Raw genomic sequence first — 15,988 nt, forward strand, 5'->3', positions numbered from 1 at the left:
TCAGCTCACCAGCTGACGGTTTTCCAGTCTTCTTTGATCCAACCGACATGGTGACGAGTCCAGGAGAGGCGCGGCAGTCGATGTGCTGTCAGCCAAGGCAGCACGTAGACCGTCTGCTGCCATATCCTATTCACGCCAAACTTCTCCGCCCTGTCCTAACGGATACGTGTGTGGAACGTCTCTCATTGATGTCTGCGGTTATTCAGGCAATGTTATTTCTCTGTTAGTACTTACAACTCTACGCAAACGTCGCTATTCTCGGTCGCTAGGTGAAGGCCGTCGGCCACTGCATCGTCCGTAGTGAGAGGTAACACCTGAAATTGGTATTCTCGGCACACTCGTGACACTATGAGTCTCGGAATATAGAATGCCCTCACTATTTCCGAAATGGACTGCTCCATGCGTCTAGCTCCACCTACCACTTCGCGATCAAAGTCTGCTAACTGCCGTCGTGCGGCCTGCATCACGTACAACTGCTCAACGATTCTTGGTTAAATAAAAAAAAGTTGTGAACCACCTAACAAGGCAAAAGCTGAACGGCAAGTAGACATGGAGATTAGACATTTCACTCGTGGCATCGCCATGAAATAACTAAAAAATTCAAAATGGCCTGGATTTAGATGATATAAGGTTTATGAAATAAATTATACTTTTCTACATCAAACCCAATTGCCTCAAATGGCTCTGAGCACTATGGGACTTAACTGCTGAGGTCATCAGTCCCCTAGAACTTAGAACTACTTAAACCTAACTAACCTAAGGATAGTGTGTGTGTGTTGGGGCTTATGGGCGCTCATCATCGAGGTCATCAGCGCCCTCCTAAGGACATCACACACATCCATGCCCGAGGCAGGATTCGAATCTGCGACCGTAGCGGTCGCGCTGTTCCAGACTGGAGCGCCTAGAACCGCTCGGCCACTCCGGCCAACTCAAACCTAATTCATAGCTTCCGAAAATATTCTTTGAAATCTCCCCTTCATAGCGAAAAATGCCAAATTCGTGTCACTGGAGATCTCTCCGTTTCATTTCATATACTTACTCTGGCAACTATAAGTCGCGGTGTGGGGCGTTCGCCACCTGCTAGGGTCATCACTGCAGTGCTGGTGTTGCGCAGCGCTCGAACTCACTACACGGCGTTACAGAAAAAAATTATTTGTGGCCCTGGATCAACTCTCAAGTTCCAAATTCGTGCTACTGTACTGGTAAAACGCACCACTTCGACTGGAATTTGCGAGCTGCAGTTTCACTGGAAAGAACGGCAAGGCATAGCTTCAGCAAGACAGTCTAAAAGAGAGAATAAAATACTCCACAAATCACACGAAATGAAACACATCAGTTCCCGCGGAAACAGTACCGAGTAGTCTTACTTTAGGAATCCTAATACTCTCAGAATACGAGGGACGTAGGATCTGGCAATTAGATTCCGTATTATATTTGTTTTCCAAGACACGTTTAGAATCTGTAGCGGTTGGACGAACTATGTTTCTGGTGCGGAAATACTGTAAGATACCCATACTTTATATGCGAGCTGAAACTAATTATCGAATTTTCTGAAACAATATATTTGCTGCGCTTTCTAATGTAACTGCGGGATGCTACACGGTGGTTGCGTGGTGACTGGAAATGGTGCCTGTTTCCGGTTCAGTAGTACAAATTTGGAACTTATCTGAAGGCAACCCGACCACTACAGAAATGACAGTGACATTCACGGCGAGACTGATGAGCTTTATCCACATTATTTCGCTAGTATAAAAACGAAGGGAGTTGATCCGGGTACGCTGATAATTTTTTCCTATAACGGCATAACTGATTTGCTGTGTAAAACAGCATGCTGCATCGCAGGGGGACTGCGTTGACAGAAGTAATAGCTGGCAGACACTCCCCTCTGCGAACGCAAGTTACCAAAATAAGTGTCTAAAACGACTCGAGGAGGCGTGCAATGATACTTATTTATGCTTTTTTGCCATGTAGGGACTATTTCAACAAGGGAATACTTACAGAAGCAAACAAGCAGGTTTGATCTCTATATGTTTATTTCATATATCCTCAACAACCAAAAACCGTGCTTTACCTGTTTTCAGTTTTTCAAGTTACTCCGTGGCGATATCAAGAGTGAGGTGCCTAGTCCCCATGTGTATCTGTCACTCATGTTTCGCCCTGTTTGTGTGATCTGCATCCTTTTAGTTAAGAATAGCTCATGAGTAGGGATTATCTTGAATGCGTAACTGAGCCTTTCCATTAAAGGGCTATAACTTAGTGCTGAGAACACATTCCTTTGCAAGAATCGTGTTATTATCGTAGTTTTACTTTCCGTTTCCTTAACTGACTGAAGCAAACTCACTGATGACGTCACTGAAGTTAAATTTCTGTGCCGTATCCTATCGACAAGATAGCTGAGTTTGATGTTATCCTCACTAAAACTTGACCTTGAGTAGTTTTTTTATCACGTTTAATTTTCTGAAACTGCGTTGACAAGTTGCTTCAGTCGCTGAAAAGTGTCATAAATATCCTCAAAGCTATTTTCATGCTTAAATGAACACCCCACAACCCATACTTTTAAAAAAAAATCAAACTTATCGAAATGGTAAGTTGTGTCAGTGTTCTTAAGCAGTTCCTTCTATTGGAATTTGAGGGCCGCTATTCCGTTAACTAGCTCACCTATATCTACATTTCTGCTGAAACTGTCTCCAACACCTGCTGCATGTGTTTCAAAATAAGGTATATAGTTCTCGTTAAGGTGTTCTTCATAGGAAACTAAATCAGATTAAATAGTGCGCTATATGTGAGTTCTGTGTCCCATTTGATTCATTATTATTTCAAATATTTTGATGCACTCTAGCTTAAAAAGATTTATTTCAGATCTCAAGTAGCAGGAATTTATAAAAATCTGAAGCCTTCAGTGAAATAGCATATCTGCTTCAGTAACCGGTAACCCTTTAACAGGTTGCAATACCGTAGCGAAGCTGCAGTAAAAATTGCATCGTTGAACATTAGTTAGCTGTGTGAACCACGTACTCTCTTGGCACACAATGCATGTGACGCGAGTTTGGCAGTAATGACTTTCTCATGTTGCTACTTGGTTGAAGCGACACTGTGAGAAGAGCGTGTGATAACAGCCTTGGCCTGGGAGAAAGACTTCTTGTTGTAGACGGAAAATAGGAATACGCTCGGCAGGAGAACTCACGTACCTCTCCTGATTAATTCAAAAACCGTTTTTGTGTCTTGTTTCTTAGCGGTCACTTCTTGATCCCGCTCGGTACCTGCATCCTTTACTGGGGCCTGTCTCCGTATGGCCCAGGCCACAGCAACAAGCTATAGCTTTCCTTAACATCTGACAGTTTCGTGAAAGACAGGAGGAAATAATATTAAATCCTATCATCTTACATGCAAGAATGGTTCCTGAACAGTATCGCTAAGCAAGGGGATACAAATATTTATGCTGATATTAAGTGGAGTTTACAGTCACAGGTTTTTATTTGGTTATGAGCAACTTTACAATGTGGGTTGCTAATGAGCATTCCGTTCATATTTACGTATGATAATAACGGTTAAAATAGTACTGACTTTTAATGAGCAACATTCAGATGAGACAATGTGAAAACCCAATCGAAAATGAAATGCCTAACCGACGAGATAAGCCATATTACGCTCATTGTCGTCGCTACCTCGAGAATAAATGACAGCCACAAGAGTCGTAGTGGAAATAGTACCAACAAACGTCAGTAAGGTTTGCAACAGGTGAAATATCTGGCATTGTAATAATTCCTATCCCGATCTTTATTTATTAGTCGATTGTGTTACTTATTACCTGCACTTTAGAAGACATTACAATCCGTGTTTCACAGCTACTTTTACTATTAAAATCCATAGTGCGTAAAAAAACGCCAATACACATGATTGAGATGTTATCAACGTAATTCGATATATCGCGGGGCGATCGAAAGATTGAGCAGAACTCGAAAAAAAAGGAAGATTGGGTTTAACGTCTTGTTGACATTGCTTAATCTAGCCTAGGCGTAAAATATGGGGTGTCTAGGAAACCTCCTTTCTCAGGTCGCTAGACAACATTTAAAAAATCGTATTAATGAGTTTTATTACAAAAGGAAAAGATTGCAATACTTAACTTTGAGTTACATAGATGTGCCGCAAGCAAAGGGCGACAGATGAAATAAGAGATCTCTTCAGTATGACAGCTCCCAAATCCGTGTTACAAGTGATTAGAGTTGACGTTTCTATGCCAAGTCGCTAGTCTTGAAGCTGCTGTAGCACTGGCGGCGCTTTATGCCCTCTCCACACAGGGGGCGCTGCTGTCGCGTTGTCGTCCTGGAGACGGGTCGGTCAGCGTGCTATTGGCTGACGCCTTCTCACAGCCATCTCTTCTCTGTCGTTCCCGACTGGCGTGCCGGCGCTTGACTTTACGCCGTAACAGACGTCGAAGCCATTAGATGGAGCGCAAGCTCTGATTGTGTCAAGGATGGGAAAGGAAATCGGCAGTGCCTTTTCAAAGGATCCATACCAGCATTTTCCTGGAGCGAAACTCACGCAAAACCTAAATCTGGATGGCCGCATGCGGCTTTGAGCGGTCGTCATCCCGGGTGCGAGTCCACTGGGCCACCTCGCTCAGTAGCAGAACCCGAGCTTTCCCGAATAGTGACATAGACTGTCTGAAATGTTAGACTCCTCCTCAAAAATAGTTCTACTGGCAACTCTTTGTTAAACACAGAGATAACAAAATGTAACAAATGTTAGACTTTTCATCGTTTCACGCTCCGTTTTCTAGCAATCCACATAGTCTTCAGATCTGCAACGTTCATAGAGTCACCGCAAGAACAGTTCTAGAACGACAAATACAAAATTACGACTTAATTACAGCAACTTGCGTAATAACATACGAAACAAAACTCATACACTGCTTCAGGGAAGGTTACAACACTGTTGAATACGTGATTCTATGAGACGAGAAGCTATTTAAAACAAATCAAAAAAAGAAGACTAAGAAGACTGCACTCGGCATCTCGCCTTTGTCTCTACGCTAAGCCAGATTCATCACTACGCAGTCAACACGTACAACACCACAACAATACTTTCCACACTTTCCTACTGTGCTGCCAGTTCGTGCAGGAGGCCACTATGTGCTTTCATTTCGGTGATTACAAAAGCAAATCGAAGAAAGTACGCATTCGCAATGAAGGCAATTGGTCAATATCGTTCCAGGTGACAATTCATCGCTCGGGATCAAAATCCTCATCCAGTGTGAAATATACTTCGTTATAACACAATCTTGAGGCAGCCGTCTGTGTACTTCCGGTCTCTGCTGAAATGACTGCAGTGTCGTAGCCTTAACGTCTGGGTTCTATTCACACTTCATGCAACCAAATTTAACGAGCACAGACACACCCTCTTCACCTCTGGTAAAGCCAATAGAGTAATACATGGGTTGCACCGTAGTTTCAAATCCACTTTGCTACCGACTGCAGGGGATTAGGTATTGTTTGGACCATGACAGAGGCGGAACTCGTAGCAAGTAGAAAGTCTCTGACCAGTACGCTTTCTTGCACTAGAAAGTTTATTTAAGGTCACTATTTCTTGTTACAGTCGAAAGTGAGATGATATTCTTGCTGGATTTAATTTCGAACATGATCTGTCCTTCTACCGGATTTAACCACCTTCACTCTTTTCCCAACGTTCAAAACTCGTCAAGGTCTCCACGGAAGACTCGTGTCTGCTTTCGAGTTCTGACCCAGCATGAAATTGTGTCAGTTCAAGCTGTAATATGCACACTCCAAAGTACAGGTGAGGAATGAACAAAAACGACTGGAGCCTCTTTTCACTCCCAGTCAGACACAGAACTTTCTTTGCATCATATCACTTCAGGATCAAATGTGCCACTCCTTTTTCCTGGTGAAAAAGAATTCGATACATGTGCAGTGACTAACGATGATATGTGTGGATTCGACTCTGAGTCAGCACGTTAAGTTTTTTGTTTGTCATTTCAGTTTCAATCATTTAAGGCATTGCTATTTATGTGTGCAGGTTCAATAATTCATAATTAAAGGATTCTCAGGATATTCGTTTTATGGGTTCAGTTGTTAATTTTATGCCTTTAACCTCTGTTTGTTTTAATGTTTCTAGTTTATCTTTGTGTGGTATACCTTTTTTGGCCGGATTTTATTCAAAGGACCTAATTCTTGAAATGGTTTGTTTAAGATGAATTAATTGTTTAATTTTTTTTTCTTTATATCGTTCCTGGTGAAAAATTTTTAATCTGACATTTGATTGAGCTTAGTTAGCAACCGATGTGGTGCGGGGCTCGAATCACCGCCCAACACAAAAGTTTACCCCGCGTTATTTCAGCTGAAACGTGTGCGCACTTTGTTATTTGTGAATGAAATCATGTTTAAAATTTTTCGTGGTTATGTAAAAGCGTGAATAACTGCTCGATAAAAGTCTTGGTTCATCAACCACTGCATAAATTTTCCTCTTATAGTTTCGAGTTTTTGAAATGTCATTAGTTTAATAATTTTGAATTTTCTAGCATTTAACACTAGATCACCTCTAACAACGTGTTTCGTGGTACTTGCATGATGGGATATTAATCATCATCTTGACTGACAGCCATACAGAGCAGTGTGCTCTAGTAGTATGTTGTAGTAAACGACTGTACGGAATATACACTCTAAGAAAAAATATATTAAAAAGAAATTTAAAAAGCCGTGCACTCCGAAGTTGTTATGCAGATTGGTCGCAAACTGATATTCGTACAGGTAGCGACGGAAAATGCAAAACCTTAAACTCTGGCGGCCTATGGATGAATGTGTGGTGCTGCAGCTGACAGGATGGTAAACAGGGGACATGTCGATACCAGGGCATAAAGTCTTTGCGAATTTCATTCCGTGTACTCAGTTGGAAACTAACCATTCCTCGCAGACAGGCGTGTCAACAACATAGGTAGATGTCAGCATTTGAGAGAGGAGTTGTAGCTGGGGTCAAAGAAGCTGGCTGGAGTAACTGGTGAATCGCTCGAAATTTAAATAGGAACGATGACAATATTCGACGATGTTGGCAGGAGTGGGTGAACCGTGGGCGAATACAGTAAGTAAGCGGTCAACCTGGAGAGGCGACAGAAGGCGAGGACAGAGCAATGATCAGAGAGACAGAGCCCTGGATTCATCATTATGGTCGTTCCGACGTGCAACTGGTGCTTCAGTGGCGGCAAGCACCATTAACAGGCGGCTCACAGAAAGGGGCCCTAGCTCACCGTGCCCCTTGCACCGACTACCCTCGACCTCTGTACACCGACAAGCCAGTTTGCAGTGGTGTCGGGCACATTCGTCCGCGAATCTCATTGACTGCAGTAGAACTATCTTCACTGACGAGTCCAGCTCTGAGCTGAGCCCCGATGACTATCGGAGACGTGTTTGGATACGGCCCGGACGGCGTTGCGATGTCACCTAGACTGTCGGCCGCCACGTGGCACAACAGCCACGAGTGGTGGTCTGGGGTGCCGCTTCATCTGACAGCAGGGTCCCCCTGGTTGTCACCTGCTGCGCCCTTGCAGCGCAGCCGTACGTCGGCGGTACCCTACGGCCCGTTTTGTTGCCCTTCGTGTCAAGTCGTCCTGGGCGCACGTTTCAGCACACAATGCCCGTCTGCACTCGCCGAGAGTTTCTGCTGCCTGTCTTGGTGCTCGTCATATCCTACCTTGGCCAGTAAGGTCCCCGGATCTCTCCCAAACTAAGACCGTTTAGAGCATTATACGCAGGACCTTCATACCATCTTGCGATTTTGACGATCTGACGCAGAAATCCGACGGACTTTGGTACGAAATGCCTCAGGAGGACATCCAACAACTCTATCAATCAATACCAAGCCGAATAACTGCTTGAACGAGGTCCAGAGATGGACCAACGCGTTATTTACTTGCTCAATATGTGATGCTCTTTCTCTTGAATAAATCATCCTTCTGAAAATGTAAGCTTTCGTTTGTCTGTATATGTACTTCACATCTACCGATTTCCGCCCCATTCGGATAGTTCCTTCGTGGTGCGTCGATATTTTGTCTTAGAATGTAGACGTGCAAGGAAGTTATGTTTGTGAGTTGCACAAGGGGAACGCAGTTCAGCTCGTCCAGATGTTATTGGGCATGTAGACTATAGAACTCCCAAACCAATGACGTTATTGTGTTTCTGTAAGGTGTAATAGTAGAAGATCGTGTCAGTGAAATTGAAATACGAGTGCACCTTAATACTTTTGGCTGTTACTGAAAGTACGTACCATCAGCTGATAAAATGTTGGTTTATAACTTCACCTCACACTGCAGCTGAAACTACAACTACATGACGCATAACGCACGGATTCGTGGTTTTTGAGGAAACTCGACATTCTTCAGTTTCGTTTCTGATGTAGGCAAAATTACGGTTTATGAGTTACCTATTAAAGGCGAAGGTAGTTCGTAAAAGTATATCAGGAAAAGAAGCAAACCTACTATAGAAACCAGAGGAACCACCCGCAACTTAATAAATTACACACATGTATACACCTGGTATTGTCTGGTCTTGGTCTAAGTGATATTTTTGTGTGATTGTATGCAGTACATTTCACGTGCTATGGCTTGTTTTAATTGTATCTCAGTATATTATTTTTATAACCTAATAAAAATATTGTTGAAGCTGTACAATGATCCCATTTTACCTTCAAGATGGTCGAGCTCCTCTGTCGGAGCTTTGTCGCGGGGAGCCTCCGAGGTCGGAAGCGCGCCACGTGTAGTCGAGTCGAAGCCCCTCAGCTTCTAACGGTTTCATTGGTACAAAGCAGTAAGAGCTCGACTACGAATACTCAGTAGCCTCGGATCGTCGAGTATGGAAGCAAGCAGGCTATACTGCAGCTAGGTCTAGCATGTAGTAGTGCAAGTCCAAAGTTAACTCAGAGGGAGTAGCAGTTTTGTTTGATAAGGGCAATACATGTGGTTATTACAATGTTTTAAGTTTATCTAATCAGGAAGAACTGAATTTTCTATATATTCTTTCCTTTTCGCTTCTTTAAAGAGCTCTGTTTTTCAAGAATTTTTTGAAAGTTGTAATTTGGAGATCGTCACTGAAATACTTGTGTAGATCTTAGATTAATCCACGAGAGACGGAAATTGCAGTAGTACTTTTGCGGATATTTTAGTTTACTACCTTTCTCTACTTAACGAACGATTCCAGTTGAAACTTTGAACTGAGTGGGTAATTTTAATGCAGTACGTAAGTTCAGCTAAATTTCTTAATGAGAAAATTCGTTAGGTTCTGACACAAATGTAAGAAGCTACTGCTTGTTTCATTTTCTTAGTCATAACCAAAGCACAAAATTTGCATGAGAGAAAAATAACGATAACCAATTGGTTAACGCAGAAAATAAATAATTGTGGTATTGGGAATGACGACTGACATCTAATGTAACGGATTCACAGGTAGAATTGCTAAAGGAGAGATGTTGTAATCCGCGAGTAACTTATAGGCAATGGCAATGCGGTTGTGAAAAGAAAAATATTCAATTGAGGCATTACGCAGCAAAGCAACGATATATATCAGAGTTGAAGTGCTTTACAAATAGAAACGGCCATTTTGTGTATTAGGTTCTACGGAATTACGGTGGCACAGAAAATAAAAAATGTAGTTTTTCAGGCAGCAGTTAATTTTAACTAGTTGCTTAAAGAAAACATTATTTTGAATTTGGGTTTTTGGTGTAACTGAATTGAACTTCAGTATGTCTTGTCACCTCACGATGTAGTTTTACTCAGTTGCTGCCCGCTGATACTTTACAATTAATGTGATCGTATTAGTGCATTTTCACTTGAACAGCACATTCATCCGAGCAAAATAATTAAGTTTAGGCAACAACTCTTTCGTAACTATTGTGATTACAGAAGTTCAAGTTAGACATACTGAATAAGCTTAACTCTCAGACACGACATGACAAAAGTAAAGGACTTTAAAAATAAAGCAAAAACAAGCATCAGGCCAGTGAACGTGGACGCGCTGTACCCAAGTAGTTTACCAGAATATTTCCTTTCATGAACTCTACAGAACAATCTCAGGGTTTTTAGTGCCTAGAGAAAACACAAATCAAATGAATGCCGTCGTCACGTTGATCCATCGTATTTAACATTGTAATGTACCGAAGATCTTTGGAAACATGTTTGATAATGGTATTGCCTTTATGGCATTACACTTACGCGCCAGAGCTAACAGGTCCCTGAAAGTTTTCATAGGTAAGGAACTGCCAGGCGGTATAAAGGGGCCTCTTCTGGTCTAGCACAACAGACGCTCAACTAGGAAGGCACGTTCTGGACCCAAGAGATCGGGAAGTCCCAGAGAGAGACGCTAACGTGGCCCACTTCCGTACCAAACTTCTCTACTCGAGAGCTACAAAAGTACTGAGATATGAGCTCTGCACGCTATGAGAAATTTAACTGAATTAAGTAAAATTTTCAAGATTTACATCTACGCAGTGTAACGAAACATCCTATCATCACCAACGGCGATTCAGATAATAACAAAGGATGCTATATACAATATGTACCCAACAGACCATTGTAAACCTGCACCAAAGTTATTTAATTGAAGTGTGACGGGTGAATCGGACTCTATTAAGTCGATTGCGAGTGAACGCAGACAGCGACAACCAAGTTTGGGTTGTTATTGGTCAGCATTTAAACACATAAAAATGTGCAGTAGGCGTCTTAAGTAGTGTACTAGTGTATAAATGTATTTTGATATCGAAATACGGCGACCACGCCGCATGGGCACGCCATGCTATCACCAAAAAATGAGCATCAGTGTACCATAAGGATAAGCAGACGCAACACAGAGCATTGCTGCAATTACTAGAAATTATATTTGGTCATAACCAGCGTAAGCATAGTAAAATGTCCGTTGTACTGGTGTTACGCCATAGAGTGTGTAGCAGTGAAAAACGCAAGAGAAGAAAATATCGTGATCCAGGTGGAGTGAGCCGCTGCAGCAGGTTACTGGCATTCAAACTGACATCATTTTTCTGCTGTGATCTCAGAAAACCGTTCCTCTGCCGTTGGAAGGACCCTCAGTGTAATAACTAGCCGCCCTCTTCTCTGTGTTCAACTACGCAGTTTCTTTTGCGCTCTTAATGCTGATGGTTCTGCTTTTAATTCCAGCAATTTTATTTTGAATTTTCTACATGCTGAATCTGTCCTTTCAATCACCATTTCTGTTTTGATTTCCTCACATTCTTTCCTCCAGCCATTCCCTGTGCCACATGTAGATTTCGTTTCAGAGCGATTTATATTGATCAGCCAGAACGTCATGACCAACTACCTAACAGCCGGTACGTCCACCTTTGGCGTGGATAACAGCAGTGACGAGTCGTGACATAGAATTAATGAGGCCTAGGGATCTGGCACCATATCTGCACACACAAGTCACCTAATTCCCGCACGTTCGAGGAGGGGGCGATGAACTCTGTCGTTCAATCACGTGCCAGATGTGTTCGATCGGATTCAGATCTGGCGAGTTGGGGAGCTAGCACATCAATTGGAACTCGTCACTGTGTTCCTCGAACCACTCTATCTAACTCCTGGTCATGTGACATGGCGCATTATCTTGTTGAAAAATGCCACTGCTGTCGGGAAGCAAGATCGTCATGAAGGGTGTACGTGGTTTGCAATCAGTGTTCGGTACTCCTTTGCCATCATGACACCTTGTACAAGCTCCACTCGACCCAGTGACGCCCACGTGAATGTTCTTCAGAACATAATGGAACCACCGCCATCTTGTCTTCATCCCGCAATACGGGTGTCAAGGAGCTGTTCCCGCCGGAGTTGGCGGATTCGTGTCCTCCCATCGGTATGATGAATAAGGTATCGGTTTTCATCAGACCACCCAGCGCCCTGCCGCTGGGCCAACCTCCAGTGCAGATGGTCGCGTGCTCGTTTCAGGCGTAGTTACCGTGAAAGGGTACAGTACCGCCCGACATTGAAAATAGGTACAACATTCTTCGTTATTCTTGTCATAACAACATATTTTTTGTAATAATAACTCTATTTCACTTAATACACCGAAGCCTGATACCAGTGTAGGAAAGAAGGATAATTTATTTATTTAATTGATCACATGTGCACTCCCACAAAATAAATCCCTACATCCAATTTGGTGAGATCTGTGAAATGAATGAATGTATGGTCGTCTGCTAACCGCAAATAGTTAATGTGAATATATGATCATCTTTGAGATGGTCCTTTGGTCACCTTTCGTGGAACCAAAGAGATGAAATTTACCGGAGCTTTGAGCGCCTGAAATGTGGCTGACCAATACGGTAGCAAGGTGCTCCCCGACTTCGGCAGAGGTGCGAGATGACCTGAAGAACGGCCATGTTTTCAGCATTCTGGCGCTGGATCTTGTGTTGGTAAGACCTGTCTTAGGTGTGCTCCGTAAAGACAGAAGAGTGGATAGAATGGTATGCATGTGGAATACTTAAGAATAGTTTGGAATAATAATTTCTCTATTTCAGGAACTTTTGTGGGAAGAATTAAATGTCAGGCAGGTAATATTAATGGGATCGTAGTAATCTTCGGAAGTGATCGACGGTCACAGTGAAACCACGTGTAGCAATAAGTTGAAATACTTCCGAGTGCTTAAGTTAAGCTGAGTTAGTAGCGTGTGTACTATAAGTTGAAATATTTAAGAAATAGCATGTGCAGGACTTGAAATTAGAGGCGAGTACTTCCACGTGGTGAGTACTGTGTGAGTCTCAATCTGTGTATGAGACAAAGGATAAAGAGATGTACTCGTCCATGGTATCAGTTGAGGACTCGCGTGTGTGATGAATATGTTTCCGTGTGACGCTTGATTCAAACTCTGAGAGAGAAGCAAGGTGAGTCAGCCGTCTATCCAGCAACGCCACTTGGCTTGCATTGCACAGGAAGACGTGCATATATCTCCAGAGTTCATAGTAGGAAAGTAGAATTACGAAGTGGGGCAGTGTCGTGTGAAACTGGGATAAATATTAATTGAAGTGGGAAAGCTGAAAGTGATAATGTTGTGACTATTCCCTGTGTTGTATTTCATATTGTAGTGTGGTGTATGTCATGTAATTTAAGTATGTGCGGTTTGCATGGGAGAGTAGCAAGGTAGTTTCAGAGGTAGTGGGTTATGCGTGTTCCTTTTGTACCGCTCGGTCTGGAGGAAAGTTTTGTGATGATGGTTGTGAGAGTCGAAGTGTGAGATATAGAAAAAGATCCACCATCCTATCCAGAAAGTGCACTGTAGCGTTAAATAATTACGAGACCATAAGATAGAGAATCACCAATGTTAAGCCATGCCCACTGGGCAGAATTTCTCATGTGTTATTGTTGTAGGTTATAGAATTTGTGTGTTTAGGTTATAGAATTTATCGGAATAAATAAGATAGTGAAAAGAAAAAGATTGGTGGCCTTTTCCTTCGAATTGTATGTTGTCATGATATCCAGAATTTATAATGTGTGCGACATTCATATTCAGTGCGATGGCCACGTGTTGATCAAAGCCGTTGGGTAAGAAAGAAAATGTGGTATTTCCAGTGCGTAGTGAACAGTCATAGTTGTGTAAATTACTAATAGTCAAATGGGCGTTATCCGTTTCCGTTGCGTAATATTCATACAGGAGAATAATTTGTAACTTAATTGTGAGTACTAGAGCTCATGTTACTCGATAAATAAGAATGAATCCACTCGCTTGGCAGACCACTCATCTGGAAGGCCCGACTGCTTGATGCCACAGTATGAGCAAGGCATGTGGGTGCCTCTCAACCGATATCGTGGAGTTAATATTTACACTTCTATATGTCGCCGGCTGCGGAGGCCCATCATGGCGAGTGTTCGGTGCACTGTGCTTTCAGACACACTTGTATTCCGCCCAGCATTAAAGTGTGATGTTAGTTCCACCACAGTTCGCCTCCTGTCCCGTTTTACCAATCTGCCCACCCTATGAAGCACGACGTTTGTAGTGAGGAGTTTCCGACCAACGAGGTCTGGACGTTGTTTCACCCTAGTTTCGCCACGTGTTGAGGACACCCACCACAGCACTCCTCGAACACCCTAGTCGTGCAGTTTCCGAAATGCTCGTGCCGAGCCTCCAAGCCATCACAACGTGCCCTCCGTCAAACTCTGGACAGACCGCGCGCCGTCCCCATTCTACACGAGGGCAACATCGTCGCTGTACGCACCGTGCGTGTGTCTGGCCAGCAGTCGTTACCCGCCAGGTGAGGCTGCTATCGCCTGGACTGGTTTACATCGTTAGTAGCTCGGTGGCCATAATGTTACTGCTTACCAGTGTATATTGCCTTAGTCTTTTATTTTCAAGGAATTGTTTATACTTCCTTTATTCGTCGATCAAATGAAGTATTTCTTCTATTACCAAGGTACCTTTCCGGTTACGTTCGCTGTTCTTACATTCGTTTCTCCAACTTCTAAAATTGACGTTTTTGTGGATGTGTAATCTTCTCCTGAACCTCTACAGTGCAGTTCACTACCATGGTACCCTTACAGAATTTCTAACGCTCTTCATCTGTATTCAGTACCATAGTATCCCAATTTTTAACACATTAATTCTTCGGGACAACTCCCTCAGAGTCCTCTTGTCCCTCTCATTGACCACCATTTGGCATCGTCGGTGTACACAACGTTTTGCCCCTCATCGCTTCAATGTTTTGACATTTACAACATAGCTAAACTGTTCCACTTTTGGACCAAAAAGAAATATACAACTGTTGTCACTCAGCTTGAACACTCATTGCTCTCCTGCTGCATTGCTATTTTTGTAAATGTGTGACCCAGAACACAGTTTTGTAACAAATATTGACAGTGGCAGTTCAGTTCAATTACATGTGCTCTGTATGGTTGGCACTACGTGGTAAATTTTAGATGTAGACTAGAGTATTGTATGCTACATTAAACAACACCACTCGGAAACGTCTATTACAAGTGGGAACATACAACGAAATTTTTCGAAAAGACACATACAAAATACTGAGGCTATGAATGTGAAGAAACAGAAGCTTGTATAAGGAGGCAGCACAGTTCATGAATTAAGACCGTAAGTGGTACAGTTACGATCAAGAGAGACGAAATTGTACGAGCTTTTGCATGCTTTTTCAAACGTTTGACAACGTTTTGGAAATAATGAGGGTGGATTCCATGGATGAGGAAAGAGAAGGTGCTGAGTATGAAGGTTTCTAATAGAAATTGCTAAAGAAAATGCAAAAGAACTTTCCAAAATTGTTTCTGTAATCTCTGTGGAGGAAGGTAAGACCCCAAAAGCGGAACAATGTTGCAGTTATTTAATGATATACCAAAGGAAACAAAAAAAGATACAGAAAACTATAGACCTTTCGTGTCCTCATCGTAACGTGCGAGATGTTCACTAAACAATCGCCGACCGGATAGTAAACGCGTTATATTTTGCTGAAGAAAAGGAATGTTATACAGAGTTTGAAACGCTTATGTTCCTGTATACCTAACACGTGAAGATGAGAACTATCGTGTATCACCATTTTTGACTTGCCGCAGCGAGACATGGACTTTTAATGCGTGTACCGGCGAAAAACTCTGGACTGCTCAGGGTGCCCTCTGGACATGCTTGCAGCTAAGAAGCTTAGCGATGGGGCGTTATGCTCCTATGAATTATGATGGTGATGATGCTGAAGATCATAAGCAATATTTGTTCTAAAACTAATAATAGAGAGACGACTAGATAAGAACCTGAAAACATACATAGCTTTCGTAGATGTAGAGAAAGCCTTTGATAATGTTAAATGGGATAAGATGTTTGAGGTACTCAAAAAAGTAGGAATAGACCATAAAGATAGAAAAATGATATGGAACCTGTACAAAAACGAGACAGCAGTTATCCGTGGACGGACAAAACAAGAAGAGATGCAGATACGGAAAGGTGTCCGACAAGGTTGCGCACTATCCCCTGTTATCTTTAACCTCTACATT

This window comes from Schistocerca serialis, chromosome 6 (assembly GCF_023864345.2).
Source record: "Schistocerca serialis cubense isolate TAMUIC-IGC-003099 chromosome 6, iqSchSeri2.2, whole genome shotgun sequence".
Taxonomy (NCBI): Eukaryota; Metazoa; Arthropoda; class Insecta; order Orthoptera; family Acrididae; genus Schistocerca; species Schistocerca serialis.